We start from the raw sequence: 26182 nt of genomic DNA, 5'->3' as shown, positions 1-26182 counted from the left end.
GTATCTGAGGGTGAAAACCTCTCAGAGGCACCCGAAGATGGACAACTCAAAATTCTCCTAATGGCATCATATGAAGAGAAATCATCCATGTTGGTGGAGGAAACTATCAAGATAAACATTGGCACAAAAGAGATTCCACATAACATATTCTTAGCATAATCCCTAACAGAAAAAGAAAGACTGAAGTTCATAAGTTTCTTCACAAAATGACAAATCAATTTTGCATGGTCATATGCAGATATCCCTATACTAGATCCTGATCTAGTTATGCACCATTTAACAGTTAGAACAAGAGCAAAGCCAATGAAACACAAATTGAGGAAAATGCATCCACAAGTGGCATTAATAGTAAAGGTAGAACTTGATAAACTACTGGATGTTGGATTCATAAGACCAAATGATTACCTCGAGTGGATCTCTAGTTTAGTACCTGTCAGCAAGCCAGATTGCAACATCAAAATATGTACACATTTCAGACACATCAACAAATATTTTCCTAAAGATGACTTTCTGTTGCCAAATATTGATTTGATAGTGGATCTTATAGCTGGTCATGCAATGTTACCTTTAATGGATGGATTTTCTAGCTACAACCAGATAGAAATAGCACTTGAAGATCAACACAAAACAACATCTACTTGTCCCTGGGGAACTTTCTAGTGGAATGTCATGCCCTTCGGATTAAAGAATGCAGAGCCACATACCAAAGAGCTATGACTACCATTCTCCATTATCTTATGCATGTTATCGTGGAAGATTATGTTGAGGACCTCCTAGGTAAATCATTAGAAAGAGAAACACATTTGGACATCCTTTCAATGATCTTTGATCGGTTAGAAAAATACAAAGTATGATTAAACCCTAAGAAATGTGTCTTTGGAGTAACCTCCGGGAAGCTCCTTGGATACATTGTCTCAAAGAGAGGAATTGAAGCTGATCCAACAAAAGTCAGAGCAATATTAGAAATGCCACCACCAAAGAATATTAGTCAACTTCAGTCTTTACAGGGAAGACTTTAGTCTATATGAAGATTCATTGCTCAACTTGCATAGAAATGTCATCCTTTTCAACATTTACTCCACAAAAACATCAAATTCAAGTGGGATGATAAATGCCAATAGGCTTTTTTAGATACTCAAATATTATCTCCTAAATCCACCATTTTTGATGCCGCCAATTCCAAGAAAACCCCTATTACTCTACATATCAGCTACACAAACAACATTAGGAGAACTCTTGGCACAACATGACAATGAAGGCAAAGAAAGAGCAGTATATTAAATCAGTCGTACTTTGGTTGGCTATGAGATTAACTACACACCGATTGAGAATGCATGTCTTGCTGTGGTTTTTGCCTTGTAGAAATTATTACATTACATGCTAACTTATAAAACTAAGCTCGTTGCAAGGGTAGATCCACTAAAATATCTTCTTAATAAGGAAACATTCACTGGAAGATTATCTAAATGGGTTATGATTCTAAGTAAATTTGACATCGAATATGTGGATAGAAAAGAAATCAAAGTACAAGCTATTGCAAATCAACTAGTAGATGCACCCATGATTAATGATATGCCTATGACTTCAAAAGTTCTAGACGAATCCATTCTGACGGTGATACACACAAAGCCTTGGCAATTATACTTTGATGGTTCATACACATAGCATGGCGCAGGAGTTGACATCCTCTTTATCACACCTCAAGGGGATTCCATTCCTAAATCCTATCTATTGTCATTTCCTTGCACCAATAACATAGCAGAGTATGAGGCATTAACAATAGGTTTACAAATTGCGGTTCAATGGAAGATATAGGAACTTAATGTTTTTGGGGACTCTCAACTTGTAATTCATCAAGAAAATGATGACTACCAGACAAAAGATGAAAACTTATTGCCTTATAAAAAATGGTAGATGACTTCAAACAATACTTCATAGGGATAATATTTGAGCAGATTCCAAGGGAGAACAACCGAGCTGTAGATGCCATGGCTACTATTGCTTCATTGATTGATCTACTATAGAATGAGACTCGCTATGAGTTCTTGGTGGATAACCTCTTGGATCCCTTGTATGAGATCATTCCTATTGAGATGATATGTGTTGTTGGCCCCAATTCCCCTTGGTATGGTGACATTTTTACATACCTTTGCAACAATACTCTCCCCCCTGACCTTTCCAACAATTTGCGCCGCACTTTCATGCGCCAATCTTCTCATTACGTCATTTTAGTGGATACCCTTTACCACCGAGGTTTAGATGGCGCTCTCCTTAGATGTTTAGAAAGTGATGAAGCTTAGATTGCATTGTGAGAGGTTCATTAAGGTATATGTGGTGCCCATTCTAGTGGTCTGACCTTAGCCAAGAAACTTATCAGGACTGGATACTACTAGCTCACTATGGAAAAGGACACATATTAGTTTGTCAAGAAATGTAAGCAATGTCTGATTCATGGAGACTATTGGCATTTGCATGAAGATTGAATTCATGAACTATTATGTTGTCATTGATGTCAATTATAACTGGCAATGATGTTGTTTTGTAATTGGTAGGTGAGCTAGTGAAGGAAACCGATATTACTTGAGAAGCAGTGAGATCAACCGGCAACCCTACCTGTTGATGTGCTAAACCACAACCGATGGAGCTTGTTGAATCAGTTATATTGGTTTATGATCAAATGATGAACGGTAATGATTATGACACATATGCATGTTGTATGTGAAGAGTTTCAAATGGTTTTTAGCGCGGAGAGATAATAGTTTTATCTTGGGAATGAGTGAGTACATTGCATGAAGTGGAAACTGCGTGATGAGTTACAAGGATCAATGAAGTGTTGATCAAGGAGTGGTTGAGGTTGTCTTGAACAATGTGCAATGATTGCTATGTAATCCAATTGTCATAATTGAACTGATTTGTTTATAATCTCTATGAGATCTTAGGTTTATGATGTGTTACCAACCCATTGTTTTGCTTATAAGGTTGATGCGTTGTTTTGTTTTAGTGTTGGAAATTTTAGTTAAGTCTAAATGTGATTGGTTGCCGAACTAGAAGGTGTATCTACAGTATATGTGAATGCAGCTAGGAGCATGAAAAGGATCTAATCAAATAGAGTAGTGCTATTCACCAGATCAACAAATCCTTGTTGTTCTCTAACAATTACGACAATCAAATCCCTTAATCAGGTAAGATCTAACAAGCTTAGTGCTATCTAAATCCTCTAACCAGGTGATCCATTAGCTTGTATTTCAAATCCTCTACCGAGGTTACTCCTAATAGGGTATTACTTCTAATAGGGCATTATAGTCAATCCCTTAATCGGGTAGTCCCTAACAGGATCTGTTCCTAATAGGACTTTTTGTAAAGCTTTAATAGGCTTGGCTCCTAATAGGGCGAACTTTAGAAGAGTTCAGAATAATTGTAGGTATTCATCCCCACCATGGTTTTTCCCATTTGGGTTTCCACGTCAAAATCATTATGTCAAGTGTTGAATGTTTTTGTGGTTAATTCGCTTAACTGCTAAATCCAATTAGATATGATATGATGACTGACAGTAATCTAAAATGTGCTTTTACTATTGTTAGTGAAGTATTTGAATGTTATTGTTAAATGGTTTGAGAGTTTGAGAGCTATTATACTTTTATTCTATCATGATTGTCAACCAGTATACTTGACAGTGATATTGCAATTGGTAGTTTAGTGTTTGAACCGATTAGTTTTGAGTTTGTCTTGAGAGATTGTTTTTGAGAGTGGTGAAAGTTTAGTCAATTTTCCATCTACTAATTCACCCCCCCTCTCAGTAGTTGTCCGAATCCTTAATAATTCATCATACCATCAAGGACCTCATTCATGCGTCAACTTAGGAACTTCAATTGATCGCGACTCCTTGGCCCTTTTGTCAGTGGGGACTCGATCTCATAGGTAACATTCACCCTCCTTCCAATAGCCATAAATTCATTATCACTACCATAAAATATTTCATGAAATAGATTAAAGTCATTCCTCTCACCCAAGTCACTAGAAAACAGATTGCAACATTTATCCTCAATTACATCATTTGCCAGTATGGTGTCCCTCTTTCCATCATCATAGATAACGAACCTCCCTTCAAGTATCAAAATGTTCATGAACTTCATGATTGCTTTCATGTTAGCCACCGCTTCTCTACTCCGTACTACCTTAAAGGTAATGGTCAAGCTGAAGCATATAACAAAATCATTTTCAGAATCCTCAAAAGATAGTCGATGACGCTGGCCAAAATTGGCACATCCAACTCAATCCCGCACTTTGGGCTTATCGCACAAGTATTTGCACACCTACTGGAGCTACCCCTTATTCACTTGTCTCTGGTGTTGAAGCTATCTTGCCTATTGAGGTTGAGTTATCATCCTTGCGATTCTCTTTGCGCGATATAATCAATGATGAAGACTATAGGGTCTCTCGCTTATAGGAACTAGAACTATTGTATGAGCGATGGCAAATTGCTTTTAATCATCTTAAGTCTTATCAATAGAGTGAGTCAAAAACTACAATCATAAGGTAAAGCCTCACACATTTGAGGTAGGTGACTTGGTATTGAGGGAGAATCCTAAAAAATCAGCAGGACCAGGAAAATAAAGGAAAAATCGAGCCCAATTGGCTTGGTCCTTATGTCATCACAACAGTCTATGGATCAGGTGCATATCAGCTCTCAACACCAAATGGAGAACCTTTGGAATATCCTATCAATAACATGCACCTTCGTAGGTTTTACACATAGCTCTTTAGAGTATCCTGATTCAAAAATACAAAAAAATAAAAAAATATATCAAAAATACAAAAAAATCATAAAAAAATAAATCGTTACTTGGTGAAAACCTGGCAAACAAGCACCTTGTGACACAAATAAATTGAAAAAAAAAAAAAAGTAAAAACAAATAAATCCATCCAATGGTGAAAACCACTTTGGTGGCACCCTGGGCAAGTACCATGGTGAAAATTGGGTTATCGACGCCGTGTGTAGAGACATTGCTCCTCCCTTCTTCAAATTAAATCTCATCCTTTCACCTTTCATGCACTCACAACCTATGCCTCCATAATAAATTTACCCATTCCCATCATGGCTTGTTATTGATCCACCTAAGATTGGCTACCCATTAATAATAAATCTTCTTTTTCCCCCTTTCCTTCCATAATAAATTAGGTCCTATCTATAACTAGGGCAAAATCCTAAATCTAGTGATGGAAGTGGTACCCTGAGCATCGCATGTTTTGAGGAGTATTGTATTTTTCATTCCTCCTTTTCATGCACAATCCACAATTAAAGTCATTTGCATCACCAATTTGCAATAAAGTTTTGTTCTAAGTACCAGTTTCATGGATTTAGTCAGTTTTAGATGGGACGCAATCAACAATGGGCTTTCAACAAATCAAATCTTTAAGAAGACTTTGGCAACAACATGGTTTTTAGTATTATCTGTCCTTTATCAGGATAACAACATTGTGACCAAATCAAACATGTTAACATATGCGGAAAGGAACACAAATAAATTGAAGATTTCATTGTGTGTTGGTGTCGAGTCTTGGTTTTCTTTTGATTTCATCCTTCAGTAGATCCCATGGAATAGAAACCATCTACTTGAACTGTGTAACTGCAACATCATAGGACAAAATCGACCCCCAGTGATCCTGCTCTCGCACTGTCTATGTAAACTCTTCAGATCCCCAAGGCATCCTTCACTGCCGCCCAAACTGCTTGCAGACCCTATCAATGAGATGTTTGTCTAGCATATAGGGCATCCACCTGATCAAATACTTGCTCATGAAAACATATGGAATCTCTATGGTGTCCTCCTCCCAATCCTTACAGTCAAGATAGGGCCTCTGTATAACACTATCTATGTCATCTATCACCCATCTCTAATAGTCCACCTTCCCAATCTGTGGCTGGGAAGTGATCATGCCGTCTAAGTGTGTGTAGGACTGTCCATGCCCTCTCCCTCTGAAGTGAATCAGTCTAGTCACTGCAATGTGCTCATATGACCACACCTGTAATAGAGTCACCCCACACCCTAACCCACAGCCACCAAGATACACAAACTGGTCCATCTCATGATAAAAATATGCTAATACACACAAACCCCATTTATATTTAGTGTGTCATGTCACCATTGTCTCTAGAGTCCTCCCCCAGCCAATGACCATACCTCGTGTCGCCCTGTCTAGACAAAGGTAACCACTAATCACTCCTCCAATTACTGCCAATAGTCTGCATCCAGTAGCTAGCATAATATCCCATCTGACATGAGCCGATCACATCTCTAGCTTTGGGTCACCAAAGACTCATCTCAGTACATCCCTGTTGCCCTTTCTATCATATGACACCAGCTCATTATGGATCGGTATCCTCAAAATCCTATAAACATCCTCTAAAGTGACTGACATCTCCCCAGTTGGCAAATGAAATGAACAAGTCTCAGAGTGCCATCTCTCTTCTAGAGAAGTTAGTAATTCTTTGTTCGCCTAAATCTCAGGCAGATACATTATGTCTTAATCCCATATCCCCAACATCTGCCCACTCCTCAAAGGTCAACTCTATCGTAACCTTTGTGTCATAGGGAATCTCTCCCATGACTCTATCTAGGGAAAGTACTCCTACATCCAAGAAAACCAATCATGTCAATCCTAGTGGTACTCATGTCCATCACATAGTCCTACTTCTATCCTAGTGCTTATGTTTATCACATGGCACTACATCCTAGTGTATATGTTCATCACATTGCACTGGATCCTATTTAGAGGCCCTACTTGAGTGTATCCTCTCAGCAACTTATCCAATTGATAACGTATGCTCATTATAGAATCATAAATTCTATCCTATCTCTTAGTTTGTCTCCCTAGGGCACCTGCTTGAGTGTATCCTCTCAACATCTTATCCAATCGATAGTGTATGTTCATCACAAAACTGTTGGTTTGAGCCTACTTAGACACAAATACATTTTTACAATGCAGACACGGTTTTCATCAACCCAGACGTACTTGCTTGCCCTAGCTGCACCTGTACATCATAGACGCACCACTATCCTACATAGACACACGTCTTTCACAAATATGCCTTTATGATATAGATGTGCCTTCTTCACATAGACACATCCCTATCAAACCTAGATGCGATTACATTGGTAGATGCGACCAAACCTAGTCTAGACACACCTATCCTACCTAGACATGCCTAGCACAAACCTAGACTCATTCGTAGTGCAAAACACTGATTTTGCATTTTTGTTTATCTACCCTAAAATGCATTAATGATAGCAATAAATTCAAAAATGTACAAAGAGGCTTCAAGGTACTTACCGACTCACCCGTGTTGTCTGGTCTCTGATATCACTGAATTCGATTGAATCTATGAAGTTTATCCATCGTCACTGACTGTTCTAACTACTCTAAGCTCTCTCTCTGCACTCTGATCTCTTTGATGTGTGGATGCAAATGAGGATGTTTTTTCCTTTTGGCCCTATCATATAGGCTACTTAACCCTAGTTTCCCATGTCAGTTTCTTTTTCCTGCGTGACCTTGTCACCCTATCATGTTAGTCCTTTCTAGCCTTTCTTTCTTATTGAGAGATTGTCTGTGATCTTTTCAAACATTTTCATCCAATCTCTCAAGGGGGCATATCATTCTTGTCATGGGGAAACTTTGTATCATTTTATCTTATCTTCTTTGAGCCAACGCGACAAGCTACATTGTCTCAAAGAGGGGAAAATTGTAGACACCTAAAATTGTCATGTCTAATTAAATAAATATTTTTATTTATTTAATTATTTTATCCTAAGTCTTCTATTAGTTAAATAAATTCTTATTTATTTAATTAATTCATTAATCCTCTTCTAAGCCTTTCCTCATTTAAATAATACTTTTATTTATTAAATTGTCTTTTTCTTAAATTAAATAAATATTTTTTTATTTAATTGATCCCAGTTCTTCTATTAATTAAATGAATCTTTATTTAATTAATTAATTCATTAGCCTTTTCTACCCATGACACATGTCATTCATCTCTTAATTCTTCTCTTACCTACCCCCTTTATCATTTTATTATTTCCTCTACCTACCCTTTAATCCTAGCTGACCATTTATCTTTACACCTCTTAATCTTATCCCTCCGTTTCTTACAATGTTCTCTATATAAGAGGATACCCTTTTCATTATCAACCCTAATCATGTAATCCCCTAATGATGAAATCAAACCTTCTTGTGACCAAACTATCAACCACATTTTCATTCTTTGTTGAGCTCTCGTGCACACATAAAATCTGAGAGCAAATATATCAAACAAGATCAATGGAGATAGGAAGAAATGGAGATTGAAACCCTACTTGACATGTGAATGGTATATCTTGTTTTATTTTATTTATTTGCATGGTCTTAGGTATCTTCATTTGTGTATGGTGGATGCTTTTCATTGTTAGGCTAGGGTTTATGGTTGGATCCTTGTTAGTCTTTCAATATTGTTGTTTCCATTATTCACTTATATATATATATATACATACATATATATATATATATACATATATATATATACATACATATATATATATATATGTATATATATATGTATGTATATATATATATATATATGTATGTATATATATATATGTATGTATGTATATATATATATGTATGTATATATATATATGTATATATATGTATATGTATATATGTATATATATGTATATATATGTATATACATATATACATATATATGTATATGTATATACATATATATACATATATACATATATACATATACATATATACATATACATATATATACATACATATACATATATATACATACATATACATATATATACATATACATATATATATACATATACATATATATATACATATTTATATATATCTATATATATATATATCTATATATATATATGTATATCTATGTATATGTATATATATATGTATATGTATATATATATATATATATATAAGATAGAAACAATCATCTTTTTTTTTTAATTAGAAAAAAAAAATTACAAATCAAAGTGTTGTACAAAAGATAGGAGAGAGCATTTTACAAAATTAATTAGAATGTTGGCCAATATAAATCTACTAATTACACTTCACCAAAATAGTGAACATGACTACAAGTTAGGCCATAACATATGGAACCATACAACAAGCAAAGTAGCCAGTTACAACATAGAACAATGATCTCCAGTCTTTATACTCAAAGCCCTCCTATGACCTATCTAGATGCCTTGAATTTTAAACTTTGCCTTAGAATTATTAAGCTGAACCTGCAGGTCTTCAAGTGTCCTTTTGAAGTTCTTGATCTTGTTATTTTGTGTGCGTGTATATATATATATAATTTAATTATATAATATATATATATAATATAATATAATATATATAGTTTATTTTTTATTTTTTAAATGTCTCAGGACTGGTGGGCTGCAACCCCCCACAGAGTTGCAACACTCAGTGTGGGGGCTACAACCCTTGTGGGCACCGCAACACCCATATTATGGGGGTTGCGACTCCCACAAGAGTCATAGCACCCACACTGTGGGGGCTATGACCCTTGTGGGTGCTGCAACACCCACATTGTGGGGGCTGCAACTCCCATAGGAGCCACAACACCCACACTATGGGGGCTATGACCCCCATAGGCATTGCAACACCTATACTGTGGGGGTTGCAACCCCCATGCACATTGGAACACCCACACCGTGGGGGCAGTGACCTTCCACAGAGTGAGCAACCACCATGACAGGGTCAAGGGGAGGGGGTTCCTCCTCTCCACAACCATAATTTTTTTTTTTTAATATGTATAATAAATCTACAAAACCCCCAAAAAGAGGGCAAGCAACCTGCAAACTAAACCCCAAAAATTATTATTAGCATATGCATTTTAAAACAAGAAGATTGAACTTGCAAGCAAAACCCCAGAAAAAGGGCAAGCAATCTGCAAACAAAACCCCAAAAATTATTATTAGCATATGCATTTGAAATGAAATTGTTAAAAAGACAATCTCCAATGGTAGAAATTTACCATGGCTCTCTTCTTGAGATCAATCCCTCTATAAAACCCCAATCATGGCCTCCAAGGAGAGGAATGTTCTTACACCCTGCAAAAACAAAGTTAGGGTTTGAACTCCTTTCCCTTTTTGTTGTTTGATTTTAAGTTTCCTTGTAGCCCTAAAATCCAACGGTGGAGATTGAATTCATCCTATGGATGAGATTCAATGCACATCCCATTAGTGGGAATATTAGGTGGGAGATTTTATAATTTTTAAAACAATTTAGTGGGAAAATTATTAAAAGCATAGTGTATTTCAAACAAATTGTAGCATCATAAATTGTACACTCTTAATTGGGTGGTACAATTCCACGCTTAGGTTTAGCACCCGCATTAGTGTGTTTTCATGTTGAATTTTAAATTCACTTCATGCATTTAATTAATTAATTAAATTAAATCTAAAGTCTTCTTTTACCCCTTCACACATCATAAAATTGGGCCCTTAATCCTAAGTGTGCCCCTTTTTATTCTATTCTTTCAATTAAATTAATTCATCAAAAGACCTAATTATGTCCTATTTTGATCTTCAAGGCTCAATTTCACATATCAAAACATCTCAAATCATTGCATCCTCTTGGGAATCACTTTATAATCACAATCTCACATCCCTGAAATTTGGGAAAACGTTGGTCAGATTAATGCAAATCACATTGGTCCCTACTTTTTCTCCCCAAATTTTGGGATCATGTTTTAGTGGTATTATAATATTTAAAACCAACTTGGTGCAAATGCACATGGAGATAGTGAGTTGGTTGGCAATCAAGTCAGAGCTCAAAGCACAACCAAAAACAACCTTCTCAAATCTTACAAGCATACAGTATGGGACTTAATGGAAGGATTTGATGCTTTCAATATATCTAGTGTCCCTAGAAATCAGAATAAACATGCTGAAAGACTAGCAACAGTTAGCACTCAAAATGAGATACCAACTCAGGTTGCAGGCAAAAATGAGCAAGAAGTTAGGATTGTGGCTAGGTCTGTTGTACCTGACAATCAAGTTAATTGGTAAGTTTTTGATTAAGATCAACAGATTGTCATTTTGTTACAAGAGGAGGCAAATTTCTCAACAAGAACCAATCCCTACTGTAAAATAAACATAAAGATCAAATCATGCAGCTCAGTTCAAACAAGCTACCCAAAGGATTAATCACCTTGGAGGGTATCTTCAATTCAGATGATCAAGTGAAGGGGAGGGCTATGAATCTAGCTGCAAGAAAAGGAGATTACAAGCCAATCCCAATGACTAATGGGAAAACTCTCAACTTGGAAAAGGTATGTTCCAAAATAGACCAGGAGGTCTTTCTCAATCTTTATAAAGAATATAATGATGTATTTGGTTTTACTTATGAGGATTTGAAAGGGTTTGAGCCTAGTTTAGCTCAACATACCATAGAGCTAGATCCAAATGCAAAGTTTGTTAGAGAAAAGAAAAGACCAATAAACCCAAGGTTGAGCCCTTAATGAGAAAGGAGTTATCAAAGCTCATAGAATCTAATATAATTTTTCCAATAAAACATTTTTCTTGGGTAGCTAATCTTGTTCAAGTTAGGAAGAAGAATGGGGAAATTAGATTGTGTATAGACTTTAGGGATCTCAATAGAGCCTCCCTTAAGGACCATTATCATATTCCTTCCATGGAACAAATCTTAGCTAAGGTCAATAGTTCAAAGAGATTTTCATTCTTGGATGGATATTTAGGATACAATTAGATCCTAGTCCAAGATTAGGACCAATTTAAAACCGCATTTACTACTAAATGGGGCACCTTTGCCTATTGTAAAATGCCTTTTGGAATAACCAATGTAGGTGCCACTTTCCAAAGGGATATGAATATGGCCTTCAAAGGAGTACTAATAGAGTTTGTACTGGTATACCTAGATGATATAATTGTATACTCCAAGTATTCAACAAATAATTTTGGTTACCTTGAGCAAGTATTCAGAAAATGCAGAGTATGGCGTGTCTTTAAATCTTAGTAAATGTATATTTGCCATAGATCGGGGGAAAATTGTTAGGACACATTGTATCAAGGGAAGGTTTGGCCATAGATCCAAAAATAGTAGAGGCCATTTTGTCTCTTCCTCTCCCAAGTCACAAAAAGGGCTTGCAAAGTTTCCTTGGTAGGATCAACTTTGTAAGAAGGTTTATCCCAAACCTGGATACAATGGTTAAACTTCTCATGACCATGTTGAAGAATGATATGGTTTTCAAATGGATCGGGGAGGGAAAAGATGGTTTTGATCATATCAAACAAGCAATTGCTCAGGTTCCCACCCTGGTAAATCCTAATTATGACAGAGAATTCATCCTCTACACCTTGGGATCAGAAGCAAGTATCTCATTTGTTTTGACATAGCTAAATGATGATGGGTTAGAACAACCCATTTCCTTTTTTAGTGAGGTCTTGAAAGATTATGAGCTTAAATATATCTATGTTGAAAAATAAGCATCACAGTTGTTAGATCATTAAAGAAACTCATTCATATGCTCTCTAACAACTGGATTCAGCTCCTAGTACCGCATGCAAGTGTGAAATATTTTCTCCTAAATAAGGATATTGGTGAAAAGAGAGCTGGATGGATCACTAAGGTCATGAAATATGACCTTAATATCAAAATCACCAGGTTGGTAAGAGGCAAGGGCCTATGTGAACAATTTATTTCATCTTTTGATAGAGATCCAAAGGTTGCCCTTGCATTACAAGAGGAGGAACAACAAGCCAACAATGAAGATGGACAAACCAATTGGTTTGATGACATGACTGCCTTCTTGAGGGATGGTAGTTACCATCCTAATTTTGACAAAACTAAGAGAAAACATTTCAAACTTCAGTCTTTCCCTTATGTATTAGTAGATGGAATTTTGTTCAAAAGGGACCTGAATGGAGTCTTACTGAGGTGCATCAAAGAAGATCAGGTCAACAAACTGTTAGACTTGAGTTTCATGATGGCCTCTTAGGTGGTCATTTTTCTGTAAGGACCACCACCATGAAAATAATTAGGGCAAGCTACTATTGGCCTTCTTTATTCAGTGATGCACACAAGTGGGTGAGGCAGTGCAAGGAGTGTACCATGTTCTCAGGTAAAAAAAGATTGGCTACCCTTCCTTTGCATCCCATACAGACTGATCAACCTTTTGGTTAATGGGGATTATATTTCATTGGTCCAATCAACCCTCTATCAAGTGTAGACCATAAGTGGATTTTGGCCACCACAAATTACTTCACAAGGTGAATAGAGGTAATGTCTTTAAAGGATGCAACTAAAATTTTAGTGGTTCAATTCCTAGAAGGAATTGTAAATAGGTTCGTTGCCCCTTCCACCATTATATTTGATAACACCAATCCTTTTGTTGGAGCCCGGATCAGTTTATGGGCAGTTCAACATGATGTATATTTAAAGACATCATCAAACTACTACCCCTAGAGGAATGGCCTAGCTGAATCCTCAAATAAGAACCTTATCATAATCATCAAGAGGAATTTAAATGACAATAAAAGGTATTTGCATTTGAATTTTAGGACAGCCCTATGGGCTAACATAATTACACCTAAGAGAGCGATTGGTAATTCATCCTTTATGTTGGCATATGGAAGAGAAACAAGGCTACCCTTATCTCTTGAATTACCCTCTCTTGATTTATCACACTAGCTATAGCTCTTGGAGAATGATGCCATGATAGTTAGATATGTAGAGCTAATAGAGTTGGAAGAAACCAAAAATAGGGTCATGGAAACCCTCAATATCTATTAGGGATGGGTAAAAAAGTTTTTTTTATCAAAAAGGTCACTCCTAGGACCTTCAGGGTTGGTGATCTTGTCCTAAAGTGGGATGCAAACCAAGCTAAACCAAATAGGCACTCTGAAGTCGATGTAATTTGGAGTGGCCCATATGTTATCCCCAGCTGCAAGGAAGCCAATTCTTTCCACCTATCTAGGCTTAATGGTGAAGCCCTTCCTATTGTAGTCAATGACATCCACCTTAAGGTTTACTCTTGAGGTGATTTTTTGGAGCTAGTAAATATTAGTTCGCTTCCAGCTTTCCAAGAAGCGTATGAGCATAGGTCATTCTTCCTTACAATGATAGGAAATTTTTTTTTTTTGCAGATTGTAGGGGCAAAGATTTTTCTTATCACATTTCAATCTAGATTATGTGCCCAATGGATTTCCCCAAGCTACTGATCATGTACCAAGAAGGCTTGCCATCCCCACTGAGTTTCCATAAATGTTGACCATTTTGTGTCAGCCTTAGCCATGCAGATAATTGATTTGAGAAATAATCTATTGGCAAAAAACCCGATGAATCCTCATGCTTAAACCCTAAACCCTTAAGGCATTTTTGCCTTAGTCATTTTTTAGCCTTGTTCTTTCTCGACATTGACCGGCATGGCCAATCATTTCACTTAAAATCTACCAGTAGAAGGGTTCCCTTTCCATCCATGGGCGGACCCCTTCTTACCTGCTACTAGCTAGCAGACTAAGAAGGGGTCCACCGTTAAAAATTCAAACTGGAGGTAGACGTTAAAAATTCAAATAGTTGTGCATGATGGTCGCCGACTTGGTGAGTCGAAAAATCAATTTCTGACTCGTCGGTGGCCCAAATCAAATATGATATGCTCCAACCACTTTTAGGGGTTCAAGGAACGATCACCATTACTTTGTTTGGCTCCTGTAGATGCTTCCTTTTGGCTGCCCATGCTCATTCATTACAAATAGAATACTTATGGGTCTGATAGAAGATAATCAGATACCATCCCAATACAGGAGCTCCATTATTTTTTAGGGATTGCTACTCTTTCTTAGTTCGACATAGATCTTCAGGGAACATGACCATCAGACTAGTCTTCTCTGATCTGATCCTCTCTTTTTGTAACCTGACCATAGCTGGTAAGGGTTTCTAAACCCAATGTTCTATCCGAGTTATGCCTGATTTATAAATGCAATTTTGTAAACTTCTTTAAAGGACCTTCTCCCCCCCCCCCCCCTTTTTTTTTTCTCTTATGGAATTATATGATTTTGAGATTGTAAATTTACCTTTCCTTTGCATCAATTAAGTTAGTCTTGTTTTACCTCTTTCCAAGTTTATTTATCTTCTGCAAATTCTCTTGCCTTTTTTATGAATTTGTCTTCTTATTAGTTTTGTTTGATTTATATGTTGTATTTGTTGGCATTATAACAGACAAAGGGAGATTATTGGCATTTCAACAAGGATATTGAGAAGGTTGTTGATGATTATGGATATAACTGATTAAGGATGTTTACTATCTTAATATTATTATTTTGTCATTGATGTCAAGAAATTGATTTTCTAATTCAGTATGGTGTTGCCATATCTTAAGAAGTATGATTTGATGAGTATAAAGATGTCGGTAAAAGACACAGAAAGAATGTGATGAATAAGGGGAGGAATAAGTTATTCAATGGGCGACTATTACCGAGTCAGACAATGATGAGATCATGATGTTTAGATTGTTTTGATATCCTACATATGTTGTTGATTGTAAGGTTAATACTATACTATGTTACCGAGCAAAGAACCTAGTTGGTAAACCCTAAGGTTATCGCTATCGGTTAATGAAGGCAGAATATCTACCGAGTAAAGTTTAGTATTTACTGAGTTGCAACTGAGTAGTAACAGAATGCACTGAATGAATAAAAGCATTATTTAATGAAGGAAGCTGATGAGCTGGAACTGATTAAATGATTGGTATGCCATGCATGAAGTTTGTTAAAGAATCTATGGTAAAGGAAAATCGACAAGAAGATCTACAGCTCAGATTGAACCGCAATACCCTAGCACAAGTTCCAAGAAATGTATGCAAGTTCCAAGGCAGGGTAAAACATTTTTCAGATCGAAGGATACATTGAACCTAGTCAAGTTTGAAGATTTGATGGCTATGATTGATCATGGGATATGTGATCAAGGAGATTAAGCGGTTGGCGAATTGTTTATAAATAAGGAACTGTTGATAAACAATGTATGCGGGCAAGTGTATGCACAGTGATGCTACATAGTGATTACCGAGCACTGAAGCTTGAAGACCTGTTTGAATAATAGAGTATAGAGCCCAACAGATGGACAAGATAAGTTCTATTGTATTGAGCAAATAAGAATCTGCTTTAGCATTTTAGATGTGAAGTTGCAGATAGATTTTTATTACTGTTATTTTATGAAGTGACAGAAAATCTCTTAACCGAGTGGACTTAACAGTCTTATTTGTAAAACCCTCTAACAAGGTGACATTCTGATTGAGTGTTTGAAATCCTTTAACAAGGTCACTTCTAACAAGGTGAAGATCCTAACAGATCTGAGGGAAATCCCTTAACCGGGTCACATCTAGCAATGTGTTTGTAATCTTTAACAGGATTTGCTTTTAACCGAGTATACTCTAGAAGAGTATATTTCTTAGTGGGTCCGAAATCAAACAGTGGTTTTTCCCTATTTGGGTTTCCATGTTAAATCTAGTGTTATGAGTTTTATGATGTTTATATGCTTTTGAGTTTGCATGTTTAGCAGTTTTGGTTATATTACTGAAGTATATGTTAGCGAGGTTGAATCTATTGTTTTTATGGAAGATTAAGTTTGTATGATTCACCCCCCCCTTCTCATCTTATTAGCTTCGCATCTATACTTAAAATTAAGTATCAGAACTATCAGTATCAACTCTACTTATAGGAGATGTTTGTGGATGTTTTAATTTCTCTCAGTTCTTCATTAAGCTCTGATCTCATATTTGTCTTAGGAGTTGATAAAAGATAGGAATCTACGTATGCTTTAGGTTGCTTCATTGATGTTTTGTGAAATCATAGGTAGGGAAAAGAATTATTTCAATCTAAGTGCATCACCTCACATTTCCCTTTCAACATTCCTTCTCCCCTTTTCTCCTCTGAATCATTAGAATAGGTTTTATAGGTGTTGGGTTAGTCCAACACTGCACTCTAATTGATAAGGAAGTTGGCCTTCTCTGGAGATTCAACCTCACATAGTGCAAGGTCCCACACTTGGAGGTTGTTTCCACATTTGACAAGGTGTTGAGAACAAGTGTTCAACAAGGGTGCAAAATTTTGTGATAATAGTTAGATCAACCAAACTGATTTGAGAGAGGTTAATTAATGAGAGAGATTAAACACATGCAGGTAGACACCAAGGAAATGCATGCACTACGTTTGATATGAGTGCCCGCCCAATATTTTTATGAATTCTTTGGAGTGGTTCAAAACCTTTCCCTTCTAGTGGAAAGGAAGAAACGGGCTTACTCCTTTGGGATTCCGTACCCATGCTGACTTTGAATCAAAAGCATTGTCGATGTGTATGAGAAGCGCGGGTGGGAGGGATAAAATAGTGGCATTTTATTGGGAAGGAGGTAAATAGTAGACTAATGGAGACAAATATTGACAATTAAGGTGAGCCTTATAAGCTTCACTTCAGTTGAATGGTAGAGTCACGGTCTTTGAAACCACCAAACGTCTCATGAAGCTAGCTAGTAAATGGACATATCGAACCACTATAATTCCCAATGCAGGGGTGGGGCCTAATTAATTAGCCTAGTAGAATAAGTTGGCCCCCCTTATTCTAGCTTATTATAGCTTAATCTAGCTTACTCTAGCAGGTTATTTAATGAATGGATTCCCTACAATTCTATGGGGGCCTACTTAATGAACTAATTAATCAAGAGGTAGATTAGTTGTTGATAGGGAGATTGAGTGAGAAGTTGCTCAATAAGCCTGAATTGGTTTAATCAACCAAGTGGACCCAAAGGATATGCTTTTTCTTTTGTGTTCAATTAGTGTTTGCACAATCAATCTTCAACACCCACACCTCTTCTCAAACAAGCACCCTATTATGTTATTACACTCCCTTGCTCAAGCACCTATTCCTCAATGTTGCTCAAATCCTCCACCATAGGTTCACAGTAAAAGATGATGTATTAACCATCAAAATTGATTGGATTAGGTCCATTATGTGTATTTCAACTATCCCTCAAGAGTTTGGAGGGTTCTAATATCATTGAGATAATCGGGTTCACTTTTTAGTTAAAACAGGGCTAAAAGGCTACTAGCCTGAGGAGGCCTAATTGGAGTGAAATTTGCTTGTGTGGTGCAACGATGGCCACAAAAACCCTGGAACCTGACTTGGGAGGTGTCAACAAGGTCCAACCTCAAATATTTTTATGGTTTTAGCTCCTCTGAAGGTAGTATAATGTATGTCCACGTTTTTAGGCAAGGAAGTAGGGTTTTGAGAGGGTTTTACTCATGAAACATAGGAAGTCTCTTCTAAATATCAAGTCAAGCTGCCAAACTGTCATGGAACCTCTACCACATCATTTGGAACTACTCTTCAACTCTTCCCTGCATGACATTACATCAAACACTTGCCATACAAACAATAAAGTGACTGTTTTATGCACTGTCACTGCTTATTCACTATTTTTCCTGCACTTTGCAAGGGTAGAACTTCATGGAAAATTAAACAATGCATGTATTAAACTCCAAGAAACATTGTTATCACTTGTAGCAAGATTCCAAAGCATGGATATGTTCATAAACCAACTTTGGATTCAAAAAGATATTAAATTCCCAAAACTGGGTAGTCGTTGCCAGCCACAACTCAACACATTTGCAAGGTAAAGTAAACATTGTTTTGGAGCTCTAAATGTCTCTAAAACTCCAAGGAGACTAGTGCAGACCTCTTCCTTAAGTTTGTTCACTCAATTGACCTTTGAGCACAAACTTGTTTGAGTCTTTGTTCAAATTTACTAGCTAAGTCCATCTCCAACTTGCCTAGCATGAACTCAAAAGCACAACCCTAGCCAAAATATGGAATATTTATACTATACATTTGAAATACAACTTGTCTAAGTCCACCCATGGGAGCCCAAACCTAGATTTAGACAAGTTGATGTATTTTGAGGACCAAAACCCTTGACAGGGCAGTCAAGGAGCAAAATGAAAACAATTTTACAAACCAACTTACAAATGCACAACCTGCAAACTAATTACATGTAGAGCATTGAATATACAAGAAATCCACTTTCCAAAAGGTATAGTATGGAAAGGAGAAGCCCCAGTACAGACTGCTATACAAATGGAGTGCAAAACATGAGAAAAATTAGAAAAAAGCTTGCTCTTTCAATTGATTATGTTAGAAAGTACAAAAGCCAACCCTATACCAAGAAAAGGGGGGCATATAAATAGAATTTTAAGGTGGTTATCAAGTCTTGTACAGACATAAGGAATTTTTGTCTTCTTTTTTACAAACAGTGTCCAAAATGACAACTTCTACAAGCAAGAATGACAACTTTTGTTGCTCCAAGTGACAATTTGAGCAACCTAACACAACCAACCTTCCAAAATCACCTAGGAATGATAAAAAATACTTTATAAACATGTTTCAATTCTTTCCAAAGCATGGATAAGCCTATAAGGCAATTTTCCACTTTTTAGCCTTATTTGGCCTAGGAGCACAAAACTGACAACTCAAACCTTAGGAAAACAAAAATTGATCTGTCAAGCACAAAATGAGATAAAAAATGTATGAAAAGACTCAAAAAAACCTATGACAACATTGCAAAACTAACAAGACACTCAAGCATGAAAAATACCAAAAATAGAGAGTATAAGCAAAACTAGGTGCTCTTGCACCATACTCCCCCAAAGACAAAGAAGTCATGTGACTCTATGAGGCAGAAAAGAAGAAGGAATTATAGACTTAGAGAAATTATACTCATGTACCCAAGTGGCTTCTAAAAGTGGTTTAGCTTTCCACTTGATGAAATGCTCCATGTACACTTGATGGCGAGTCCTCTTGTAAATGCTTGAGTCCAACACTTGTTCAGCTTGAGGAATGGATGGAGGAGGCAAAGACAAGTCTGAAAGTGACTTTTGAAAATATGAAACTCTATCATCCTCCTGAGGAAGTGGACCTTTGAATGCCACCAAATCTGAAACATTGAAAATAGGAGACAAAGAAAGATCAGTAGGCAAATCAATTTTATATGCATTAGAACCATACTTAGCCAATTTATTGCAAGGACCTATCCACCTCATTTGGAGCTTGCTGGGAACTCCCTTTTGCAATCTAGACTTGTTCAAATGTACCATCACAAAGTCCCCAACTGAAAATTTAACATCCCTCTTTGATGCATCCACTCTAGCTTTCACTTTCTGTGAGGTATCCTGAAGAGTTTTTCTCACTTGCTCATGAACTTCCTTCATTGATTGAGCCATGTCATCTTTTGTACCACTCTTTTTTTGCATGTTACCAAGATCCCTTAACTCCATGACACCTCTTGGGTGCATACCATAAACAATCTCAAAGGGACTTTTACCAGTTGACCTGTTAACACTATCATTGTATGCAAATTCTGCCTGATGGATGAGATGATCCCAACTTTGGCCATATTCCTTTCTTAAACACCTTAAGAGGTTGCCAAGAGTCCTATTGACCACCTCAATTTGGCCATCAGTCTATGGATGATAAGCTGAACCAAAAGAAAGATTAGTACCCAACCTTTTCCACAATGTCTTCCAAAAATGGCCAAGAAACTTAACATCTTGATCAGAAACAATGCTAGAAGGTAAACCATGCATTCTAATCACTTCCTTGAAAAACAAATAGGCTATATGACTAGCATCATGTGTAGTTTTGTAAGGAATAAAGTGTGCCATTTTACTAAATCTATCCACAATCACAAAATGCTATCAAAACTAGCTTGAGTCTTAGGTAAGCCTACCACAAAATCCATGCTAACACATTCCCAAGGCCTTGTAGGAATTGGAAGAGGCTGATAAAGACCAGCATTAGAAGTAGTACCTTTTGCCTTTTGACAAACCATACATTTCTCCACATACCTCCTGACATCTCGCTGCATTTTAGGCCAATAATAGAAACGTTGCACTAACTCCAATGTTTTGTTGAGACCAAAATGTCCACTCAAACACCCATTGTACTTTTGTTAATCAGATTCTCCCTCATTGAGCTTTTAGGAACATATAGCTCCCCACCTTTAAACAAAGAACCATTTTGCAAAGTATAATCAACATATTCACTATGAAAATAATTATCAAATGCTTGGCAAACCTTATAGATGGCTCCAAAATCTTCATCATTAGGATACATTCCTTTGAAGCATTCTATGCCAATACTCTGAACCTGTACTTCCTGCACTATTAGAAGCCTTCTACTCAAAGTATCTGCTACCTTATTGCATTGTCCTTTCTTGTGCTTAAGAGTAAAAGTGTATGATTGTAAGTACTCAACCCATTTAACATGCCTATTATTTAACTTATCTTGTGAATTCAAGAAACTCAAAGCCTAATTATCTGTATAAACAACAAACTCTTTTGGAAGCAAACAATGTCTCCACTTTCTAAGTGCTTGAACTAAAGCATAGAGTTCCAAATCATAGGAAGCATACTTCTTTTTAGCATCATTTAATTTTTCACTAAAGAAAGCTACAGGTCTATTACCTCGACTCAACACTACACCTATTGCAATATTACTAGCATCACATTCAATAGTAAATGACTTGTCAAAACTAGGAAGTATAAGCACTGGTTGAGAAGCAACCTTGGTTTTCAAAAGTTCAAACCCCTTATTTGCTACATCTATCCACTGAAACTTTACCTTAGCCCCACCTTTTATAGTATCAAGCATTGGTGCACAAATTTCACTAAAACCTTTGATGAACTTCCTGTAGAACTGTGCTAAGCAATGAAAACTTCGGACATCACTTGCTGATTTGGGTGTAGGCCAATTTGTGATGGATTCCACCTTGGGTTTATCCATTTTCAAATCTCCACCTGAGATCACAAAGCCAAGATAAACTAATTCCTGTTTATAAAATCACACTTTTCCAAATTGATTGTCAGCTGTTCATCATACAGTTTGTTCAAAACAATTTCAAGATGCTTCAAATGCTCTTCTTGAGTTTTACTGAAAATTAGAATGTCATCTAAGTACACCACTACAAATTTACCAATGAAATCATGCAACACTTCATTCACGAGTCTCATGAATGTACTTGGGCCATTAGAAAGACCAAATGGCATAACTAGCCACTCATAAAGACCCTCATTTGTTTTGAAGGTTGTTTTCCATTCATCACCTTCTTTTATCCTGATCTGGTGATAACCACTCTTGAGGTCAATTTTTGTGAAATACTTTGCACCTCCCAAACAATCCATCAAATCGTCAATCCTTGGAATAGGAAATCTATACCTGATAGTGATTCTATTAATGGCTCTTGAATCTATGCATAATCTCCATGTACCTCCTTTCTTAGGTCCTAAAACTATAGGTACTGCACAAGGAGTTATACTTTTTCTTATCAGATTTTGATCTAGGAGTTCTTCCACTTGTCTTTCCACTTCTTTGTTCTTCCCAGGTGTCATCTTATAGGCTTCTTTGTTTGGTAAAGAGGCTCCTGGTATGAAGTCTATATGATTGCTAATGGCTCTAGGAGGTGGTAAGGTTACAAGTGTTCTATCCCTTATAATTTCTTTAAAGTTATCAAGTATTTGCTGCACTTCTTGTGGTATTTCAACCTTCTTCTCCTTCTTTTCTTGCTTGGGTGTTACTATGAGTGAAAATCCCAATCCTTTACCCTCTTCAAGTGTGTTAATAAACTCTTTCTCATTTACTATTAAAACATTCTGATTCTTTGACCTGCTGCCCTCTTTCTCTTCATTTAAAGACTGAATTTTGTATGTAACACCATCCTTCTAAAATGAGTAGGAGTTCTTTTCACCATTGTGTATGGCTTTTCAGTCAAATTGCCAAGGTTTACCAAGAAGTAGATGGAAAGAATCCATTGGAAGAATATCACATAAGAACTTATCTTCATACCCTCCTATAGTGAATTCTACCCATGTTTGTTCATTGACAAGAACATGCTACTCCCTATCAACCATGTGACTCTATAAGGATGCGTGTGAGGGATTCTTTCTAGCTTGAGTTTACTCACTGCTTCTTCTGAAACTATGTTAGATCCCAAATCAATGACCACCTTGCATACCTTTCCCATGATCTTGCACTTAATTATAAACAATGACCTTCTTTGAGTAAGTTCCTCCTTGATTGGATCCTTTATCAAGACTCTTCTCATCATCAAACTCTCCCCATCTTCTGATGTTAAGCTCACTTCATGAGCTTTGCTACTTGCTGCATTTTCTTGCACATAATGCACTTTTCTTTCACCTCCTTGTGATGAAGTGGGTGTCTCTGGACATCTATAGGCAGGTGCCCCAACTTCTAATAGTTGTAGCATTTCATGGTGGAGAAGTAGGACCCTCTTCTTGGTCCACTAGATCTACCTCTACCTCAGTTGCTAGATCCCCTTCCTCTATAGCTTCTCTTGCTATATGAATCCCCACTTTTCTCAATAATTTTGGATTCTCCTTGGGACCTTTGATCTCCTCTTCCACCAAAACTTCCTCTATGGCCTCTACCATATCTTCCCCTACCTCTTCCTCTATTGCTTTGTTCTTGATTTTTCTTATTCTTCTCTTCCACTCTAAGTGCTAGTTGATAACACTAGTGAACTATTTGTGGACATAACAAACTCATCTCTTCTAGTATGTTCCATCTCAATCCATTCAAATACCTTGCTACTCTTATACTCTCATCCTCTACTACCTTGGATCTTAAGCATAGTTTTTTAAATTCTTCAGTGTAGCTATTGACATCTAAGTCTTTTTGTCTCAAGTTTTGTCTTTTCCTATGTAGTTGGATTTCATAGTCATCAGGAAGATAGGTTTCTCTAATTTTGGTTACCATTTATTTCCAGGTGGCTATTGGTTGCTTACCTTCTTTCACCCTTTCCTCTTGGATGAACTTCCACCAAGTTAAGGCTACCCCTCTCAACCTTTATTTTGCTACTTTAACCTTTTGTGCTTTAGTTATTCCACCACATTCAAAATGGTTTTCCATGCCTTCAATCCATTCTATAAGAGCATCAGGATCCATCTTTCCACTAAAAAGAGCCAAGAGCCACTCCTTCTAAGGTTCTACCACTCATGGCTCTCAAAGCCTTCAAGAATGGTTCTTGCTCAAGAAGAGGGTCTAGTATGGGAACCTCATCTTCTATTGCCACCATTTTCCCCTTATCTCCAACCTTATCATGGACTTCTTCAGTCTTAACTTCAACTAGTTTTATTGCTAGCTGCTCCAGCCTCTCCCTAAGTTCTCTATTTTCTTCTTCTTGTTCTTCGACCTTCTTGGCTAGCAAAGCATTAGTCACCATGTTTTCTTCTAAGGATTCTATTGATCCTAAGTCAATTTGTTTTCTCTTTTCACTTGAATCTTTATCAGGCTCCGATACCACTATGATAGGGAGATTGAGTGAGAAGTTTCTCAATAAGCCTGAATTGGTTTAATCAACCAAGTGTACCCAAAGGATATGATTTTTCTTTTGTGTTCAATTAGTGTTTGCACAATCAATCTTCAGCACCCACACCTCTTCTCAAACAAGCACCCACAATGTTGCTTAAATCCTCCACCACAGGTTCACACCCCAAGATGATGTCTTAACTGTCAAAATTGTTTGGATTAGGCCCATTGTGTGTATTTCAACTGTCCCTCAAGAGTTTGGAGGGTTCTAACATCATTGAGGTAATTGGGTTCACTTTTTAGTTAAAACAAGGCTAAAAGGCTACTAGCCCGAGGAGGCCTAATTGGAGTGAAATTTGCTTGTGTGGTGCAATGATAGCCACAACCACCTTGGAAACTAACTTGGGAGGTGTCAACAAGGTCCAACCTCAAATATTTTTATGGTTTTAGCTCCTCTGAAGGTAGCATAATGATTGTCCACGTTTTTAGGCAAGGAAGTAGGGTTTTGAGAGGGTTTTACTCATGAAACATAGGAAGTCTCTTCTAAACCTCAAGTCAAGATTCCAAACTATCATGGAACCTCTACCACATCATTGGGAACTATTCTTCAACTCTACCCTACATGAAATTACATCAAACACTTGCCATACAAACAATAAAGTGTATGCTTTATGCACTGTCACTGCTAATTCATTGTTTTTCGTACACTTTGCAAGGTTAGAGCTTCATGGAAATTTCACTAATGCATTCATTAAATCCAAGAAACATTGTTAGCACTTGTAACAAGATTCCAAAGCATGGATATGTTCATAAACCAACTTTGGATTCAAAAAGACATTAAATTCCCAAAACTGGGTACTCGCTGCCAGCCACAACTCAACACATTTGCAAGGTAAAGTAAACATTGTTTTGGAGCTCCAAATGTCTCTAAAACTCCAAGGAGACTAGTGCAGACCTCTACCTTAAGTTTTTTCACTCAATTGACCTTTGAGCACAAACTTGTTTGAGTCTTTGTTCAAATTTACTAGCCAAGTCCATCTCCAACTTGCCTAGCATGAACTCAAAAGCACTTCCCTTGCACAACCCTGGCCAAAATATGGAATATTTACACTTTACATGTGCAATAAAACTTTTATAAGTCCACCCATGGGAGCCCAAACCTGAATTTAAACAAGTTGATGCATTTTGAAGACCAAAACCCTTGACAGGGCAGTCAAGGAGCAAAATGAAAACAATTTTACAAAACCAACTTCCAAATGCACAACTTGCAAACTAATTACATGTAGAGAATTGAATATAAAATAAATCCACTTTCCAAAAGGTATAGTAAGGAAAGGAGAAACCCTAGGACAAACTTCTATACAAATGGAGTGCAAAACATGAGAAAAATCAGAAAAAAGCTTGCTCTTTCAATTGATTATGTTAGAAAGTACAAAAGCCAACCCTATACCAAGAAAAGGGAGGCATACAAATATCATTTGAAGGTGTTTATCAAGTCTTTTATGGACATAAGGTATTTTTGTCTGATAACTTTTACAAGCAAGAATGACAACTTTTATTGCTCCAATTGGCAATTTGAGCAACCTAACAGAACCAACCTTCCAAAATCACCTAGGAATGATTAAAAAGACTTTCTAAACATTTTTCAATGCATTTCAAAGCATGGCTAAGCTTGTAAGGCAATTTTCCACTTTTTAGCCTTATTTGGCCTAGGAGCACAAAACTAACAACTCAAACCTTAGGAAAACAAAAATTGATCTCTCAAGCACAAAAT

This window comes from Cryptomeria japonica, chromosome 6, assembly GCF_030272615.1.
Source record: "Cryptomeria japonica chromosome 6, Sugi_1.0, whole genome shotgun sequence".
Lineage (NCBI taxonomy): Eukaryota > Viridiplantae > Streptophyta > Pinopsida > Cupressales > Cupressaceae > Cryptomeria > Cryptomeria japonica.
Note: the sequence above shows the minus strand (reverse complement) of the source record.